Genomic DNA, 20,107 nt, shown 5'->3' on the forward strand with positions numbered 1-20,107 from the left:
GCCACACGAAATTAGATTTCTGCCTTGAAGTTGCAATGGTTTAACATACCTAAACAATACTAGGAGGTCAAGCTATTGTATATTTTGACGCGTATCATTTGAAAGAGGTTTAACTCTTGGGATCTAGGCAGCTGTGACGCTCTGTAAATAAAAGGGAATATATTTACATTTAGATACATACTACCATAAGCACTGCAGAAGACTGACCTGCATTTCCTGCTTTGTCTGATATTTATGCAAAGCTGCAGAAACAATTCAGAAAATACTGGGAAATTTTATCCATTTAAACTCGTACCGAAGGTCTTCCTAGAGGCTGGAGATGGCAACAACAAAAAAAAGCCTCAGTTCCTGCCCCAGGGGAGCTCATATTCTGATGGATGTATTGTTTAGTTTATACGTACTATTTTCCTTATCACAGAGTAGGCATTAATATTTATAAACGCACTTCCCCAAAGAGCCCAAATAGTTCTCAACTTCCACCCTGGGTGCAGCATGGCATAGGAAACAGGACTGAGCCAACAACAGGACTCGGCTTCTATTTTGGGCTATTCTGGGCTCAGTCCTTGATCAGGTACATGGCCCTAGCCAAGGCCCTGGGCTTCTCTTTACACCTCAGTGGAACAGACGTCTGATCACCCATCTTCCTTGGAATGCAGCTATGATGCAACACGGGTTCCCGACAGTGGAAAGTGGCCGCAAACTCTAAGATGCTACTCCGCTTCCAGTAAGACTGGGATGCTGCACGATATGGGCCATCACCGGGCCGTTCTGAACCACCGGCCCACAGGCTAATACACACTAGTGCTTACCCAACACTCAGCACGTGCCTTGCATTCATTTCCTCATTTAATCCTTAGGCAATTCTGTGAGGGAAGTACTGTTGTTATGCCCATTTTATGGATGTCAAGAGGGGTTAAGGAGCAAGTCAAGGTCACACGGCTTGCAACCAGGTCAGGATTTGGCCCCGGGTGTGGGCATCCGCCCACAAAGCTGTGCACTTAGCCAGTATGTGGGACCCTCTCCTCCCCAGGTCAAGACAGAAAGATGGTGGCTTCGAGACCTTGCCCGCTTTCAGCTGTGGTCTCACTTACAAAAGGAAATTAAAGTGAAAAGTTGTCATTGGCCGGGCGGAATTCTCACACAACATAAATAATTTATGGAAAAAGAGGGGCTTTTAAGAAAGCCCCTTTAAGGAATTTACTAAGGTCGATAAACTGACTCCTAGAGAGAGGTGGGGAAAACTTTAAACCTTAACTTGCTGGTTGTTTAATTTTGTTAAAGACCTTTCTTGGCTTATTTTCATACCAGCAGCAAATGTCATTGTCATAATTACAGTTCTCAGGGCAATGGTTTAGCAAACAAAACACATCATAGCTCAGCTGTAGTCTTCACTCAACACTATTTTCTGTTCTGTGTTGAATTTGTGTTAAAAATCCTTGATGTGCTGATCAAAAGCTATAATACTTATATGAATAAAAAATCTCTAACTATCTTTATTACAAGAAATAAAAAAACTAAAAATCCTCCACGTACTTTTGCCATTTAGAATCGTTAACTCTACACCTATAAATGAGGCAAAATGTTAAAATACAAGTAATTACTGGAAACTATAATTAGACAATCAATTATCAAGTGCCTACTATTTGCCCAGAATTGTGCTAGAGATACTATGAATCTGCCTTCAAAATATACCAATTATAAATGAAAAAGGACAGAACATACATTAAATTTTTAAAAAATGGTAAAATAGTAAAAATTCTGTTACCTTCCTAAGCCTAAAATGTCCCCAGTTATCTTTTTGATTTCCTTCCTTGAAAGCGTCCCGGGGTTGAGCCAATAAGGTAAACACTAAAAAGATATAAAGCACAAGTTACAGAACATAGTGATTTGTGGACTCCCCAAATCACAAAATATGCAGGAAAACTAACATTAAGCAAGAAATATTCTAAGAGCCAACCCACTTTCTTGAAATGCCTCTTCAGAGGAGTAACTGACACTTAAAATCATTTTTGAGCACATCAAGTAATGGTGGGACACCCACGGGGTATAAGGTACCAGGCAAAGAGCTCAGCAATTTTAAGAGAAAGCTCTCCGGCTGGGATGGGAGGGGTGGGGTGGTGGCACTCAGGTGAGGGGCAAGATCTCCCGGCCTCCACTTCAGTGCCTGAGGACCAGGAGGTGCAGACAGTGACAGGCCCTGCTCTCATCACGTCCCGAAGGACAGCCATCTCCTGCCGGGCCCCTGTGTTCCAGACCTCACATGGTGTTCAAGGTAAGCACCCCAAGTTGCTAAGAGGCCACGTACTTTGTTTCTGAGAGGTCGTGCTCCTGGATGGTATCTATCCACTCCTTGAGGGGAGCGGCGTTACAAGCCATCAAGTAGCTGATGAGGTCAGCTTTAAAGTGTGTGGTTGATTCTCCAGATCTGTGGGTCCCATGGACTATTCGTGGGTACAAGGGGCTCAACCATATTCTGGAATGGAAAAAAATATATAACCTTTAACAGTCAGAAGCACAGCTGATCACAGTGGTACCTCTGTATTGATTAGGCACTCACCCTAAGGAGGAGGTGAATTCTCACTACCTCTCTCCACATGGTAGGTAAGGTCACCCTTATAAAACATGAAACAAATCTGACGGCACCACTCCAATGGTTCCCATCATATTCAGAATTATTTTTGAAAACCTCACTGTGAATTTAAGACCCAGTAAGACCTGGCCTCTGCCCGCCTCTCCCAACTCAGTCTCTCCATGCTCCCTCCTTCATTCACGCACCTTCCTTATTCCCTCCCCCTCGCACCTCTACATCATTTTTAAAGACTTGATGACAACAGTTAAGTGCTCTACTCCTAATTGCTATAGCAACTCCACACCACCAGCAGTAACCCCAGCAAGGTTCTGCCCATGCCTACGTCAATGTAGCTCTTTAACCAAGTGGAAAATAAAAGTTATCTAAGAAAAAATGTATGTGCAAATATGTTTTCAATAAACAAACTCACTTTCATATATAACATATGGGATACATATAATCCCACATCTGGTGTCTGGAATGAGTATAGACCACATTTAGTCATGTTATATTAACACTAACCTCAGACTTTAAAATAATTCAGTAAAAAAACTTTAAAGACATCTTTCATCAATTCTTTGTCAGTGTACTTTGCCAAAACTTCTATATCATACCCACAAATGGCAAACAACCACAGCTAAACCCAGTCCTTCTGTGAACTGGTCCCTTGTAGATTACAAATAAGTATGGCTTCAAACTTCTTGTGCTGTTTCTTCAACAGCAAAATCAGGTTAACAGTCCTGCCTCACCAAGGCGCCCACGAGGTAATGAACAGGGTCTAACTTAAAGCAGCCTCAGCAAGTACGAGCTGTGTCTGCCTTTTTCCCCTTCTTGGCTTATTTCCACCACACTTCTACCCAACAAGCCAAAAGAGAAACTGCCCAATTCCTCTTTCACCCAGCAGCCCTCCAAGGAGACTAGTAAGAGGCAGGCCGTCAGGGCAGGAAGGATCCAGAACCACGAGGATCCCGGCTGTGCGTCTTGTGAACTCTGTACACGTTTCTAGCAGGGTGGCAAGTCACACCTTCCCTTCCCACCTCGAGGTGACCCCTCGCATGAGGGGTTATACTTGCGACCAGGACGGGAGTCCAGGCTCTGGACCTGGATCTGCTTCTACCTGGCTGTGTCATTCTGGGCAAGCTCGGTGACCCCTCTGGGCCTCCCTCTGACCCTGTGCGTGTAACACGACCATGTCGGGCTGGCTGGCTAAGGTCTCTCCTCCCAGTAGCAACTCGGAGCCCGCAGGGTGAGTGGGGCTCCTCCTGGATTAGAGGTCCACTCACGAGAGTAGTTCTGGATGAGGAACATGACAGACGACGACTTTCTAAACCAGGATACCAAGATGTGAGGCGTTTTTAACATTTCATAAAAGAAGAAGAGAAATCATCCGGGGCCAAGTAATTTTAAAATTGAGAAATTAACAGGCGGACCAAGAAGCAGGTGAAAAGGATGGCTGGAACACATGTGGAGGAGGAAAGAATCAGCAGAGCCATGACAGGCTGACTAGGAAATAGGATTACACAAAAAAACTACTTTTAAATATTGGGTTGGCCAAAAAGTTCGTTTGGGTTTTTCCAAAAGGTCTTACGGAAAAACCCGAACGAACTTTTTGGCCAAGCCAATATTTTTAAGAAAGTTACAACCCACGACATGAAAGTACCAGACAGAGTAGAATCTAGACTAACCGTGAGATAACAGCACCTCCTATTCTGGGGTGGCCGGCAGAGGGAAGTTAGAGGTAGATTTCATACCCTTGGTACTTTGAGTTTTGAACCACGTGAAGTTACCTAGTCAATACATTTTTTAAAACATTTAAATTAAAAGTTTTTTTTAAATAAAGGAGAAAAATGAACACCCGAGCCATTTACCCTTAATCCCTTCCCCATAGTAGCCAACCCAGAGACGCCTAAGGAAACAGGCCTGGCTGCCTATAAGCTCAAGCTCCAGAGGGCTAGAGGCTGTGGGTGGGATTCTTTGAGCCACAGGAGAGCCAACTGATAAATCCCTTTAGCTACGTTAATTATTGTTCCCCCAAGAACAAGCTATGTTAATCTCACTTCCTTTTTAGATGGGGCTACATGAGTCACGAGTCCCAGAATCCAAGCTAGCAGCTTAGAAGCTCGTGGGGCAGCAAAGACCTTGTTAACCGGAAGCTCGGTGGACCAAGAGCACTGCGGCTGAGGCTCTTAGAGACAGTCCATCCCCGAGACCCTGAACCCATCGCAACAACGCTGCATTCTGAGAAGCGTACCTTAAGTAGGACACTTGGAAACTAGAACATGTTTATAGGAAAACCATCAGGCAGTGGGGACAGGGGATCAAGCTACCTGCTATGGTGGGGAAGGGGAGTGAAGAGAGGACGACACACACCTGGCTCAGGGAAAGGCTGTGTGAGGGAAGAGGCAGCTCTGGTGCTGCACGGCCCACTCAGGTCCAGCAGGCCTAGAGGATGGGGGCTGGGAGGCTCTCTGTCTCAGCTCAACTGAAGGTCTAACTTGGGCTCAGTCAGAGCCCCGGATTAGGGTTCCAGCCCAGGCTGGGCAATGGTATGAGCAAGGGAACGAGGAGGAGGATGCAGGGGAAGATACTCGAACCTTGAAAGGCTGAGTTCCTTCTAACACAGGAAGGCAGAGACGTGCAGAATAGCTTAAGTGAAAGAAAGCGAAATTAAGGCTGGTCATAATGAAGCCTTATCGGGAAGGAGTACAAAGGGTGAAACGATTTGAACAAGTCCCTAAAATCCCTAAAAATAAACCTAAACTTCTCGTAAGAGATCAAAACCTAGATCTGGCATATATGCACCAAGGACCAAGGGTTAGTAATTAAAAAAAAAAAAAAAAAGCCATGAAAAACCTTCACGTTCAATTCTTTTGGAGATTCACAACCATGTTACAGGCTCTAAAAAGACAGCCGTTTAGATTTGTTTTATGGGAAACTAAACTGACTGGGAGTGCGGGGACATTTTTAGTGTACAATCAACCCCCAAGCTTTCTTTTGACACCTGCTGGGAAGTGGCAAGCAAAAGTGGGTGCAGGAATAAGTGAGGACCAAGAAAGTTATCAGGAGGGTCTTAATGGAAAAATAATAGGTTCAGACCTTTCATTTTTCATCCTCTTTCCTGCCTCAGATCCTTGGATCTACTTGGCTGTAGAGTGTATGTATGATGCTATTTTGTAAAAACTAGAAAAAAACTACGGTGTATAAATATGTATGTTTACAGGTATAATAAAGGCAGTTATGGATGATTATGTGCTAAACGGTTAACACCGGCTACCTCAACAGAGGAACTGGCGGGAGGTAGTAAAAGAACACTCTCACTTTTTTTTACATGTGTCTCTTTTCTATGCCATAATTCTGGGTTTTTTCACAATTAAAAAACAGGAGAAAAAGAATAAATCGAATGTTCTCGCTTTTGACCTTTCTCAGCGCACACAGTGACTACCAAGAAATGGCCGGAACCCTACAAACCCTTGTGTCTTCTGGTGCCAGTCGGCGTGAATGAGGTTGGAGGTGTGTATGACAACCCGGAGGCCTTCTTCGTACAGCAGTAGCATCATTTTCCTTTAAAAACAGAAAAAGGATCAAAAAGCATTAACAGCACTCTCATAATACCTTTCTGATGCAAATGTAATAGCTAAAGGAGTTCTTTAAACTCTGATTACAGTATCCCAACTTTGAACATTTAGTCTTCTTTTCTCCTATACATCATCGCTATCAAAGTCTGCTTAAGTGACAAGTGGAAAAGCACCTTCCAAAATGCTGAGTATTTGCTGGTATATGAACTTTTTGCTCCATCCCGTCCACGTGGCCAGTCCCGGCACTTTAAACCCCTCCCCACTGTAGCCTGGCTCCTTATTATCTGTTCAGCATCACCCATTACTATCAGGGACAACAGGAATCTTCCTGTCCAGTGTTTTCAGAGTATGGTCACAACCTCTCGCTACGCCGTGGCTGCCTAGCATTAAAAAAAAAAAAAACTGCAACAGAATAAACTAGAAACTCAAGAGTATACTGCATATATTTAAGTGCTGGTTCGTGACACTCTTGTTTCAGCACTTATCAGTACAGACACGTGCAGCAGACTGAAATGACAAACGCATTTCCTACTGTGGGTTGCAGTTTAAGTTTGGAAGATGCTGCATTTTCAAGAGACTGATCCTTCTTCATACTCTACAGACGCCAGACTTGTCACCAGCGTGTACCTGGGCTTGAGGTAAGTCTTCCCTTTTCTTCTCCCTTTACTCAAATCAGCCCTAGAGATTCCCTTCTTTCCCATGGGGCCTCCCCAGTCATCAGATTATTTCTCTTAGTTTAATTCCAGTGAGAGGGAGGGAACAGGACAGATAAGAGCTTTCCATCTGAAGCTGGAAGACCTAAGTACCAGTGTTCATCAGTTAGAAGTCATAGGACCCTATGTAAGTCATTTAATATCTCTGAGTCGTTCCATGTCCCCTGAGCCTCGGCTTCTCACCTGTGGCATGAAGGATCAACTCCATGTTCACTTCATAGGGCTGATGTGAGAATGAAATGCAGTACGTGTTTTGTTAAATGTAAAACACTCCAGGTGTACATTCCCTCTACTGCTTCCATGCCTTGCTTTACTTTGCCATCTACTTTCGGATGATTCTTGGCCTCCCAATGGTTTTCTAATTATTTCAGGAACCTAAATTCTCTCTCCCCCAACTAGAGATTCATTCAAGGCAGTAACTCTGCCTTATTTCTATGGAGGCCAAAATGCTACTTAACATTTACTGATGGAAGTCAGTTTACACGTGGGAAAAAAATGAACCACTGGTTCTCTCAAATAAACAACATCCCAAATACTATCTCGATAGAATGGGGTTATTAGCATTAAAAAATACAGAAAAGACTATACAAACACAGAATGAGATTTAGCTCTTGCCAGCATGAGAATTTAACCCAAGCTGGCAAATGGTAAATTAATGCAAAGCTGGAGAAATGACAGCTGTTGAATCAATCTTCTTTCCATGTATGAGATGTGCTCCCTGAAATCTGAGCAAATTTACATACACAGTTGCCAAATTAGTAGTTGACTGTAATTAAGAATAAGCCAGTTATGAATTCATGATTTAACTTTTACAAATATTTCCATTAGTTAAGGCAGCAATTAACAGGAAAATCATGCACTAATGTCAGTGAATCCTATCAAATAGCATTGAGAACTAATCTAAGGGGAGTCATATTAATCTTTTCATAGCCAAAATGGCATGTCCCAATAAGATCAGAGCTAAAAATGGATAAAACATATAAAGAAATGAGGTCTTCCCTGAAGAATACTGACCTGCATATTATCTATTAAGCTATGGGGGTGGCAGAAGGGACATTTCCCCTATTTGAAGCTGTTCCTGCACAGGGGGAAGGCAAGCTAATGTCTGTGGAGCATTTATGTACCAGGCATTGCTTTAGAAGCCGCACAGAATGCTAGCACACTGAATCCCACCCAATCCAGAGAAGGCGCTATTGTTCCCATTTTACAACTGCAGAATCCGTGGCTAGGACAGGTCATGGGGACTATCCAGCTCCCCACGTGAACCAGAAGCAGCGCTTATTTGGGTCACACATGTTGGATCCTCCTCTCACTGTGCACGGCTTCCCTTGGGCTGGACAGGGCCGCAGCTACTTCATGCTACTGGGCAGGAGTGGGTCACATGGAGGGGAGGCCCTGCTACAGCCCGAAGAGGAGAGAGGCCCATCCTGCAGTCTGCTCCTGGCTGCACGGCCACATCTGACGCTTCCCTCCCGCTGTGGAGTCTCAGGGCCGTGGGAGGTGCCTTTGCTTCCCGCTCTGGGGGCCACCAAAGAGCTTCAGCATGTTAAAGCACTATGAGATAAGCCCCGGGACTCACAGCATCCTGGAAGCAGGGGTACAGCTCGTTCACCGTCTCTAAGAGGACCACGAGCTCCTGGAGGATGGGGCTGCATCTGGTCACTTCCAGATGCTCCGCAAGTAGTCACCACCAGCTGACGCAAGTGTGACCCCGGAGACTCCTTCAGAGTTACTGTGGCAGCTCCACTCTGTCGGGGGAGGGCGGGGGACGCGTTCACACCTGTCACCAGGAGCTGGAAGGCTTTCCTTCTTTCCTAGCTCATGTGTTTGTCTTGCCTCTCTCACCCGAAGACTAAAAGCTGGAAGGACAAACACCATGATGTCTCCAAACACTTTACGTCCCCCCGAGCTGTGCTTCAAGAATGTAATAGATATTTAATGAATAACTCTTAGAACATTTTAAAATGAACAACGGAAAGTAATTTCAAGGCATGAGTTCAATCTCCTACAAAATACTGGCATTTTAACAAAAAGTAAACCACACACACACTACAGAGTGGGGAAAGGGTCTATCATTACTTCCCTAGGCACTTTCAACTCTGAATGAGGAACTCTGCTGGGTTTAACCTGCAAAATGCATGTGTTGGAGGCGAAGGAAGAATGGACTTGCAAAGCGTGTGTGTGTGTGTGTGTGTGTGTGTGTGTGTGTGTGTGTGTGTGTGCGCGCGCGCGAGCGCGCGCCAAAGGAAACAGACTTAATTTTAGCAGTGAGGAAACAACAAAAGTAAATTAAGAACTTAAGCAAAAATAAACAGTTCTAGTCCTGTCTCCAACACTGGCTGGAGGAAAACTGCCTACCTACTTGGGGGCTCTAGTCTATAAAATGAAGACAAAGGACCAAGTAATTTTTTGAATAGCATTAAAAAAAAAAAAAAAAAAAAAAAAGGATAGCCCCGCCCCCCTCAAACGCTACTGTGTCAGATCTGGGCCAGCCCAGCACTCAGTCCCTCCCCGGACCCAGGCTCTCCTATGACTCGCTAGCATATTAAGTGCAGTGTGAATACGCCCAAGAAACGCTGGCTGCGGGCACAGAACGTGTGCCCTGCACAGGAATCCCGCACTGCAGGTCTAGCAAATCATGCCCAGGATCCAAAACAGGGCTTGCTGAATGTATTCTGGAATCAGTAAGGTATTTAGGCTAGGGTTCCAGCTAAGGGTGGGGGACAAGGACCCATCTGGTGCGACACTTTACTGGCAGAATCTCTACCCAGGACGGCTGACTACTGCTGCCCATCAGTGTCTCCCACAGTGGTGCAGCGACAGGAGCCTAAGATGCTGACTCAGCCTATTCAGTGCTATTTTGTATCCTTTGCTGAAATTAGCATTCTGTGAGCTCTGTGCCTGATACTCCAGCTAGGTAGGTGCTTGAGGTCACTCTCTACAACCCTCCATTACACTAAAGTTACCAATTAGGGGTGGTTGGTAAATGCAGCAACATTTACACAAGAGCACCTAAAACCAGATAATGTATGCTTGATAGGTATCCTTTCACAAAGTGGCTCAGTGCTTTCTGCTCTGGCTCCTTTCTGGAGACAGACTGGCAAAATATAGCTTTAAGCTTACGAAGAGAATGATGAACATATGCCCTCGTTTTTGGCGTAATATCAGGAAAACAGTGGTCACTTCAAGACTAGGGGCAAACACTTCCTCCCATGAGATTCCTTGTTGCCTTAGGGACAGATACCCAAAGGGACATGCCTGAAGCAGCAGGCTACCTGTTTCCACTGCTGGTCTAGAAGAAAGATAAGGCTCTGTCACACTCTTTTGAGTGTGACATATTTCTAGAGACATACGATTTACAAAAATACTGAAATCGAGGCAACCATGTCTTATTCTTTTCTCAGCTAGAGAACAATTACGTAAAAGGGCTCCATAAAACAGTAAGACTCAAATAAAACGGGAGTCAAGCTGATACGTATCAAGTAGGAAGTAAGAGAAAAGTTTCTCCTGTCTGTCGTTTGCAATGTCTCAGAAATTATCCTCAGAGAATTTTCTGAGATGTCTTGAAGCAGGGACACGTACCAGCCTCTCAAGATGACAACTTCTTGTGAAACAGTTTTTCTTTCAATCACAGCACAGAGTTGACCCAACAGTATTCTATTTGATGCAACTCAGAATCTTAGAAAATTCACAAGACCTTCTTTAAAGTAGTGGAATCCATAGGCATGTGACTACCGCACGTACAGTCATGCGTAACCGCGGACCACAATCTATCCCCCTCAGTCGGCTATAATGAACGCCCTCAAGAGAAAGCAGAAACTGCATCACAGATTCAGACTTTAATGTCCAGAGCCAGAGTCCTGGTACTTGGTCTTAAGGCTGTTCAGAAACAACTCCTTTTCCTCTGCTTCCTAACTGACATCTTTTCCCCCAGCAAAATCATCACATGTGAGTCCCTCTAAGGGCGATTTCTGAAGAGCATCCTTTGACATATTAAACTCATATCCTCCCTCCCCCATTTCATAAAAATTGCTTACGTGTGGTGTGTTCCAAATGCAATATCCAACTTTGCCTAGGATAAAAAAGAGGTCAAGTTACTTGTTTTTTAAAAACTCAATAATACCCCTATCTATTGAAAATTAAATTAGAAAAGATTCAGGTCAACTGTTTTTTGCTTTTAAAGTTTTTACTGCCCTCTAGTGGACAAGCCCTTGATCGCCAAAACAGCTTTTATTTTTTAATTTTTTTAAAACATTTTTATTGGAGTATAATTGCTTTACAATGGTGTGTTAGTTTCTGCTTTATAACAAAGTGAATCAGTTATACATATACATATATCCCCATATCTCTTGCCTCTTGCGTCTTCCTCCCTCCCACCCTCCCTATCCCATCCTTCTAGCTGGTCACAAGCACCGAGCTGATCTCCCTGTGCTATGCGGCTGCTTCCCACTAGCTATCTATTTTACGTTTGGTAGTGTATATATGTCCGTGCCACCCTCTCACTTTGTCCCAGCTTACCCTTCCCCCTCCCTGTGTCCTCAAGTCCATTCTCTAGTAGGTCTGCGTCTTTATTCCCGTCTTGCCCCTAGGTTCTTCATGACCTTTTTTTTTTTTTTTTTAGATTCCATATATATGTGTTAGCATATGGTATTTGTTTTTCTCTATCTGACTTACTTCACTCTGTATGACAGACTCTAGGTCCATCCACCTCACTACAAATAACTCAGTTTTGTTTCTTTTTATGGCTGAGTAATATTCCATTGTATATATGTGCCACATCTTCCTTATCCATTCATCTGTCGATGGACTTTGGTTGCTTCCATGTCCTGGCTATTGTAAATAGAGCCGCAATGAACACTGTGGTACATGATTCTTTTTGAATTATGGTTTTCTCAGGGTATATGCCCAGCAGTGGGATTGCTGGGTCATATGGTAGTTCTATTTTTAGTTTTTTAAGGAACCTCCATACTGTTCTCCATAGTGGCTATATCAATTTACATTCCCACCAACAGTGTATGAGGGTTCCCTTTTCTCTACACCCTCTCCAGCATTTATTGTTTGTAGATTCAAAACAGCTTTTAGAATAGCATCCAATGAGGTTGATTTTTTAAAAAACAACTTCTTTTTTGTTACCCAGAATGATTCAATACATATTGCATTTTTCATTACAGTAATTAGAAGTGAGAAGCCTAATTGCTTTAGATGCCAGAAAACTAGTAAAAACAAATGAGACTCTATGCAACGTTTTAAAATTAGATATTTGGCTTATACAGAAATACACACAAAAAGTTTTCAAAGCATATTTAAAAGAAACATTGAAAGTGGTGGCAGTATTGAGACATTATGATGTTAAAAGTTTTCTCACATTTATAACATAGAAGATGCTGAAAATAAATATATTAAATCCATTTTTCATGTTTTAAAATGATACCTTTACAAACAAATGGGGGGGGGGGTAGGTGGGGAAGTAAAACATTTTATCTCACATCCAGTATAGCAAGACCTTGGTTAGGCCTCAAGATGAAAAAGTTAAAATAAATAGAGATGTCAAGAATAGCTTACCAGCTAGGAATTCTGTGTATGGACACAAATCCTATCTTCACAACTATGTATGACTTCGGAAAATACTTGAATCTCTATGCCTCATCTTTCTACTCTTTGAAATGAGGGTACTGTTAGGAGATTCAGGGAGTTGTTAGGAATAAATGAGAAAAGTACACATAGAACGCTTAGGAAAAGGAGCTGCACGGGGTAAGCACTCTACAAATGGAAGCAAGTGCTATTAAAATCAAAGAGCCCCCCTGCTCACTCTCTACAGATGGGCCTGTCTGCTGGGGGAAGCAATGGGCAACTGGAATACACAGGTGAGGATGACATAGCTCCTGTCTTGGGGATGCTCACGGACAGGTGGCCAAGTTCACTACCCTTGTAAACTCAGTGTTCGGGCTGCTCACAGACTGGCACGCGTTTGTGTGGTCTGGCCACAGAAGAGTGAGCAGGAAAGTGCATTTCATGTCTTTCTTTTAAAAAAAATTAACGCAATGTTGTGTTAGTTTCAGGTGTACAGCAAAGTGATTCAGTTATATTGATACATATATATCTCTATTCTTTTTCAGATTCTTTTCCCTTATAGGTTACTACAAAATACTGAGTATAGTTCCCTGTGCCACAGAGTAGTTCCTTGTTGGTTATCTATTTTATATATAGTAGTGTGTATATGTTAATCCCAGTATTTCACGTCTTTAAATTACAAAATTAGAATGAAGACTGTCACTCTGTAAATTGATATTTAGCTCAGAAAAAGCAATGGTCAAAAAACTTGGCTTCTGAGTTTAGTTTTGCGATTTGTTGTGTGCTTTTGGGCAAGTCTAAGCACAAAAGTAAGGATGATAATAATTTCAACAGATAATATTTAATGGGTGCTTCTTTTTGGCAAATGCACCAAATTCTTTGCCCAATAACCCTATGAGATACAGTATTAGTAATTCATTTTAAAGATGAAGAAATGAGGCTTTAAGTGGTTAAGTGATGGGTCCAGAATGACACAGCTAGCAGGTAGAGAGCTGGGACAGAACCCAGGAAGTCTGAACCTGGATCACCAGGTGTGCAAAATGGATAAAGTGACAGCATCCACTTATTATTTGACTTAACGTGACCCAGCTTAGTCAAATGACACTATGTTGTTAAAAAAAATTCAAAAATTCATTTTAAAGACAAGATATAGGGCTTCCCTGGTGGCGCAGTGGTTGAGAACCTGCCTGCCAATGCAGGGGACACGGGTTCGAGCCCTGGTCTGGGAAGATCCCACATGCTGCGGAGCAACTAGGCCCGTGAGCCACAACTACTGAGCCTGCGCTCCGCAACAAGAGAGGCCGTGATAGTGAGAGGCCCGCGCACCGCGATGAAGAGGGGCCCCCGCTTGCCGCAACTAGAGAAAGGCCTTGCACAGAAACGAAGACCCAACACAGCCATAAATAAATAAATAAATAAAAATAAAGGAATTCCTTTAAAAAAAAAAAAAAAAAAGACAAGATATAAAGGTATTTCAATAAGTCAGGATGGGGCAATCACCATGTCCCTCAGACTAGAGCTGGGAGCTTACGAAGGCTCTTCACACGAGGTCTGGAAGACAGGGCTCGTTACACCCTCTAGTGGCTGGCCTGAAGCACGCCACTAGGCCTGCCACCACCTCTCCTAAACTTTTCAGTACATTTGAAAAACACTTTGTATTTCCATTGATTTTATCGCTGGTTTTCAGGATTCCCGTGTTATTTTATTTTCTGCCCACTATTAGTCTGATAAGTGCTATCCTATTGCAGTTTAACCTCTTCTGTCTTTGGAAACAAATGCAAAACAAGGGGATTTTAGGCAACTGCTAAGCAAAGGCATATCTTGTGTAGAAGGTGAGCTGCAAACAGGATGGGTAAAGAGATGGAATAATTTAAAACTCCAACTACATAAAGTACAGTGAGTTACATCACAGGAAAAATGTTGTGAGACGGGTTTAAAATTGATCAGGTTGAGATTTCTCACTGTTTTAATCTTTAAAAAAATACACATACACACATAGATAATATTCTATAGCTAGAAGAAGTGATAAAACTTGAGTTGGAATTCTTTTACCTTGTATGGATGGAGGAAAAAGGACGTTAGAAGGAAAACGGAAAAGAAAAATAATTAGGTTCTATGTAGTTCACTCTTGTCTCTGTACTCCAAGAGCAGAAATCCTGAGCCAATTTCACTAAGTTATTGGCCAGGAGAGAAAAGGGCCATGAAAGAATCATTCATCAAGCTGCTCATGAATGGAGTGACCAACTTGCTCAAATAGGAAAAGGTGAATATTACACCAGCCACTTCAGAACCACCACAGGAAGGAAATCATAAATGTAAACATTTTCTGAATTCCATGCTACCCCCTTGCCTCCCCTCCCCGCCCAGTTTGCCTGCTTCTTACACAAAATGCCACACATAAAAAGATCCTTTCAGATGTGGAGTTTAGAACAATGAGTCCTAAGGAAACTCCAAGACTCACTGTATTTCCATGAACTGACTGGAAAGTATCAGGACAAAATCATGGGAATATACAAAGAAACAGCCTTTTCTTCGCCTCTTTTCTGCTTTGGTCCCAGCAAACCAAGCCTGTTATGAGACCACTTAACGCCCCTCATCGGACTAGGACCACATGCAGCACACAACTCGTGAGGTAGTTTTCTAACAGGTCTGCTTCTGATCTATGGGTCTCTCCAGTTTTGAGTGATTCTTGTGCAAAAGAACTAAGGGCTATGGGTGAAATGTCAATGGCAGGTAATATAAGTTGGATAAGTTGTCACAATAAAAACTACCAGTTTTAAGCTGCCTTCAGAGAAAGAAACTGCCACTGAATTGAATCCAAAAAACCTGCTCAATAATGCTGAAACCTCCGTTTCCACAGGAACGTGGACAAAATAGATACAACCAGAGGGGTGGCAGGTTGGGGAAAGATAGGGAACCCTTGATATACCAGGTACAACTGAAGAAAGTGAACGCTTGAACCTGAACGAGAAAACTAGGGGGACAAAACAGATGACTTCAGATACGAGAATCACTGACACGTGCAAGGAGGAGACTCAGTCTACGTGGCTCCAGAGAGGGAAAATTAGGACCAACGTAGAAGGCAGAGGAAGAAGACTGTGTGTGTCAACCTGGCTAGGCCACAGCACCCAGATATTTGGTCAGATGTTGCCGTGAAGGTATTTTCTGAGGAGATTAACATTTCAATCAGTGGACTTCGAGTAAAGGAGATTATCCTCCAGAATGTTTGTGAGCCTCAGTCAGTCTGTTGAAAAGTGGAAAAGAAATTAAAAAAAGACTGATTCCCTGCAGGAAGAGGGAATGAGGCTGCAGTCGGTCTTTGGCCTCAAACTGCAACATCAGTGCTTCTTGGGGTCTCCAGCCTGCCCTGCAGATTTTGGACTTGCCACCCTCCACAATCACGTGAGCCAGTTCTTTGAAAATAAATCTCTCTCTACACACAGACACACACACAGACAGACGCACACAGACACACACACACACAGACACACACACACACACACACACACCTCATTGGTCTGTTTCTCTGGAGAACCCTGACTAATTACAGAGATATCAGGTTAACATAAAGGAAAATCTTTCAACCATGAGGGCTACCCACAAATAGGATGAGCTACCTCAGGAAGCGTTTAAGCCAAGGCTGGACAGATGTCTGTTGGTGATGCTGGAGAGAGGATTCCCGCATTAGGTGGGTGGATAGACTCAAGGTCTCAATTTCTTTCCAACTCTCAGACTAAGCATGATCTCGAAGGGCAATGAGTAGCTTACCTGGCAGAGGGCAATGTTTTCATAAGGCTTTGCCTGGGCATGTAGGTGAGCCTTTGCTTCGCGTTTGTCGCCATGCACGAGCAGGATTGGTTTCTTCCTGAAAAAGCGATCAGGAGTATTTAAAATCCATCATTCATGAAGCTGAACTGGCGCCCAGTTAAGGGTCGCTGACCACCGACATCTGTCTCTGGCCTGTGTGGTGACTGAGTAGGGGGCCAGCACAGGACAGTGACCGATTAACCTTTGGTAACTGGTTACCTTTACAATGGAGCCCCGTGGCCTGCGCCTGAAGCTCTGCTGTGACCTGGAGGGGCTGCGACTCAAGAAAGTCCTCGATTATCTTCTTTGGTCCAAAAGGGCACGCCGTCAGCTCTGTGTTAATATGTTTAAATTCAGACAGACGAGAAGATACACAGTCATCGTTGTCTAGTATGATGCTCTTTTCTTTCCCTTCTCTTGGCCCAAACAGTAGACCACTTCCTCACTAGCCATATGTTAAACCCCTACTGTGAGCAAGGTCCTGCACCAGATGCCCAGGATACAAGTGAAGGGGCCCAGGCCCACAGCATGTAGTTTCACTAATAGGTGGTGATATTTCAATGAAACAGAGCCCAATGCACATTGAAAATGCCCTATTTTTAAATTCAAAAGGACAATATAAAAACATTCTACAGGAATAGATTAAAAAGGCTTTTAAAGGAACCATGATCTACTCTGGTTAATTCAAAGCGAGATAATCCTTAGAAATCAATATAGCTTTATAAGCTCTCCCAACAGAACAAAAATTGGATTTTTCTCCAACAAGCAATCAAGCAAGATGAACAACTTCCACAATTACCAATCACATGCAGAATGATTCTCTGCCACATGTGAAGGGACAACACTCAACTAAAAAGAAACAGGACAGAAAACGCACATCCAGGACTGATTCCTAATCCCTAAGCCCGATAGCTTTATTCTAACATGTTAGGTAAAATAAAACTAAGAAACACACCTTCCCCGTTTGTTTCTATTTGGAAAAAATTTTCTATTTTACAACTAGAAACACAGTACAGAGAATAAAGTAAGAGATAATCATGCATCTGTTACCTAGAAACAATTCCTGTTATCAGATTATCAGGTCTTCTTAAAAAATAAAATATTAAACATTATTGACAGAAGCTGAAGTCCTCATTAATCACTTCAGATTTACTGGTGTTCTAAAAACTATCACAAAACGGCAGTGTGATGGTTAATTTTGTGTGTCAACTTCATTGGGCCAAGGGTGTCCAGATAAAACATTACTTCTGGGTGTGTCTGTGGGGGTGCTTGCGGAGGAGATGACCATTTGAATCAGTGGCTCAACAAAGCAGATCGCCCTCCCTTATGTGGGTGGGCATCATCCAATACTTTGAATAGGGTGGTGAAATTATTCTCTCTCTTGTTTAAGCCACTGTTATTTCTACTTTTCTGTTACATGCAGCTAAAACTAATCTTACGTGTCACAGGTCAAATATGAGCCCTTGAGTGCCAAAGCTGCTTGGGAAATTTCAACAGTATTTTATCTATTATTATTATTTTTGGCTGTGCCTCGTGGCTTGCAGGATCTTAGTTCCCCAACCAGGGACTGAACCTGGGCCACAGCAATGAAAGCACCGAGTACTAACCACTGGACTGCCAGGGAACTCCCAGCATTTTATCTATTATTAATAATGAAGGTTCCCACAATCTGATGTGCTAAATGCACCATGGACTTTGAGGACCCTGACAACCATTTTCCTGCATGTGTATTCCTCCACCTTACTTGCTGTTATGGGACTCTGCCACGTCAATGTGTTAGAAATGGGACAGGTGGCATGTCACCATGGGATGCCATATTTATTTGGTTTGCACTGCCTAATATGAGGCAGACAGACTGAAAACCCATCACTTCCATAATCTGGGTAAGGGAAGGCCCTATGACCCCTGCATTAACTCCTAAGCTACATGAAAAATCACTTGTGAAACAAGAGAGTCTCAAAAACAGAACAGCATTGATGTGCCCAGTGAAGCATGGCATGCTTATAGGTCGAGAACGCGGGTGGCAGTGACCTTTTCCTTCATACTAACATTGGACCTAAAATTCTTTTATTTGGGTTGAAATATGTCCTAATCTACTTCTGGACAGAACAGAAGGACATGCTAAAATCTGTATTAGGAAGGCTTGTGATTAGTTAGAATATATCAAAAAATGCTGTTTTCCCAGTATAACTTAACGTTTTTATGATTTCAATAGTTCCAAAAGAAATATTCAAAGAAGATGCATGGCAGCTGCCTGAGAAACACAAATTGTGTGTTTTAAGGCTGCATTACAGTTAGGACGTCATCCATCACTCCGTGGAACTCACCTGAACTCTGGTGGATACTGTTTTACGAGCCAGTCCACATCAAAGCAGTAGTTAAACTGGATGGGGGGAAGAAAAGAAGTCACGGGCAATTCAGAAAAGCAGTCTATAAGGAGAAGTGTTTGGTTATTGAATTCAAAGAAACTCTAATGATGAACTACATATATTATGTATCAACATGGACAATTTGCTACAATACTCATAAACAAACCTAAAATACATCTTGAAGGGAATACACCATTCAAAGGTTCTGAATTAGTTGGCAGCTCATCCTCACTGCTGGAGAGATGCCAGCCCAGGTCTTCCTGGGAACCGCCCTTCTGCCTTTTGGGAGGTGAAGCTTCTGAAACGGACTCTGCGTTGCTGAATTTCACGGGTGCGATCTTCCTCCTGTGGGCAGCTTTCCGAGCCTCGGAACAGGTGTACTTTGCCTCACTGGCTGCTCCCTGCTCAGCGTGCGGGAGAAAAGAGGTAGATGGCTCGTCCGGTCTTGGCTTTTCCTCCTCGCTTTCATCACTACTGGATATCGTCCACCTCCCGTAACTGCCTTCCTGAGACATTACACTTCCTCTGGAAATGAAAGGTGGAAATTTCGTTATTTCCCATCCACCAGGCCACCGGCACACTCATTCTCTTGCTCTCAAATTCCGTGTCCTGAGCTTCTAGGACACATACAGCACACCTGACACTTACCAGATGCCAAGACGTGTCACTAACATCAGCTGCTCTGTGGGTGTTCACGACACATCACCACAATCTGCCACGAGAACTTGGCAAATAAAGTGACGGCGAAAATCCTGCTTACCTTCTGCTTCACTCCCTTTGTCTTTCCACCTAGACCTTGTTCCTAAATGCCTGAGGAAATGGACTTGAGCCAAAGTCCAAAACAAAAATGTCCACTCTTAGCCCTGAAGCTTCCAACAGGTGTTTGGGGTTAAGGTCAGTTTAAGGAATTTCAGGTCAAATTGGAATTTATCACCTATTCCTCACCCAGGTATGGGAGCCCAAAGGACTTCAGGGACTACTTCTTACTCCCCCAAGATAAGCTACTTACCATAAAGCTTAACAAAATCCTCAAAACAGTATCAAATGATCAATTCTATATATACATTATCTAGGGATGCTTCCATGAGGACCCAACTGACTTAATGATTATCTAATCCTAAATCAAACCACGAAAACCTGCAGAGAAAGAACTTGTACTAAAGCAAAACGTTACTTTGTTTTTTAAACCACACAGTTTAACTTCCACTTTCTTGCTCTCAAGAGGAAAACAGATGAAACTTTTGCTTTTCTTACCTACAAAATGTCACCAATTCAAGGGTAAAGGGCTATCTAAGTAGATTTCCCAAATAACTAAGGAGCAGTTCCTTAGTGTGATTAAAAAAACAAAAAACAAAAAAAATACACTTTAGTACAAGACCCAGAGGAAAATTACAGGACTCAAGAGTCTGTACTCAGATTGTGGACGGAGTGTCTACATGTTTGCTCTAGAGCGTAAGCAGGACCTGTTATGAGTGCAGATATAGGACAGACTGCAGCATGACC

General features: G+C 43.1%; 1 pseudogene; it reads right to left on the reverse strand.

Annotated features, from left to right (window-relative positions):
- Positions 1-19,119, reverse strand: part of LOC130707575 (tyrosyl-DNA phosphodiesterase 1-like) — a 26,841-nt pseudogene extending 7,722 nt beyond the window's left edge.
- Positions 19,120-20,107: the final 988 nt, after the last annotated feature.

The sequence above is a fragment of the Balaenoptera acutorostrata genome, chromosome 3 (assembly GCF_949987535.1).
Source record: "Balaenoptera acutorostrata chromosome 3, mBalAcu1.1, whole genome shotgun sequence".
NCBI classification, from domain to species: Eukaryota; Metazoa; Chordata; class Mammalia; order Artiodactyla; family Balaenopteridae; genus Balaenoptera; species Balaenoptera acutorostrata.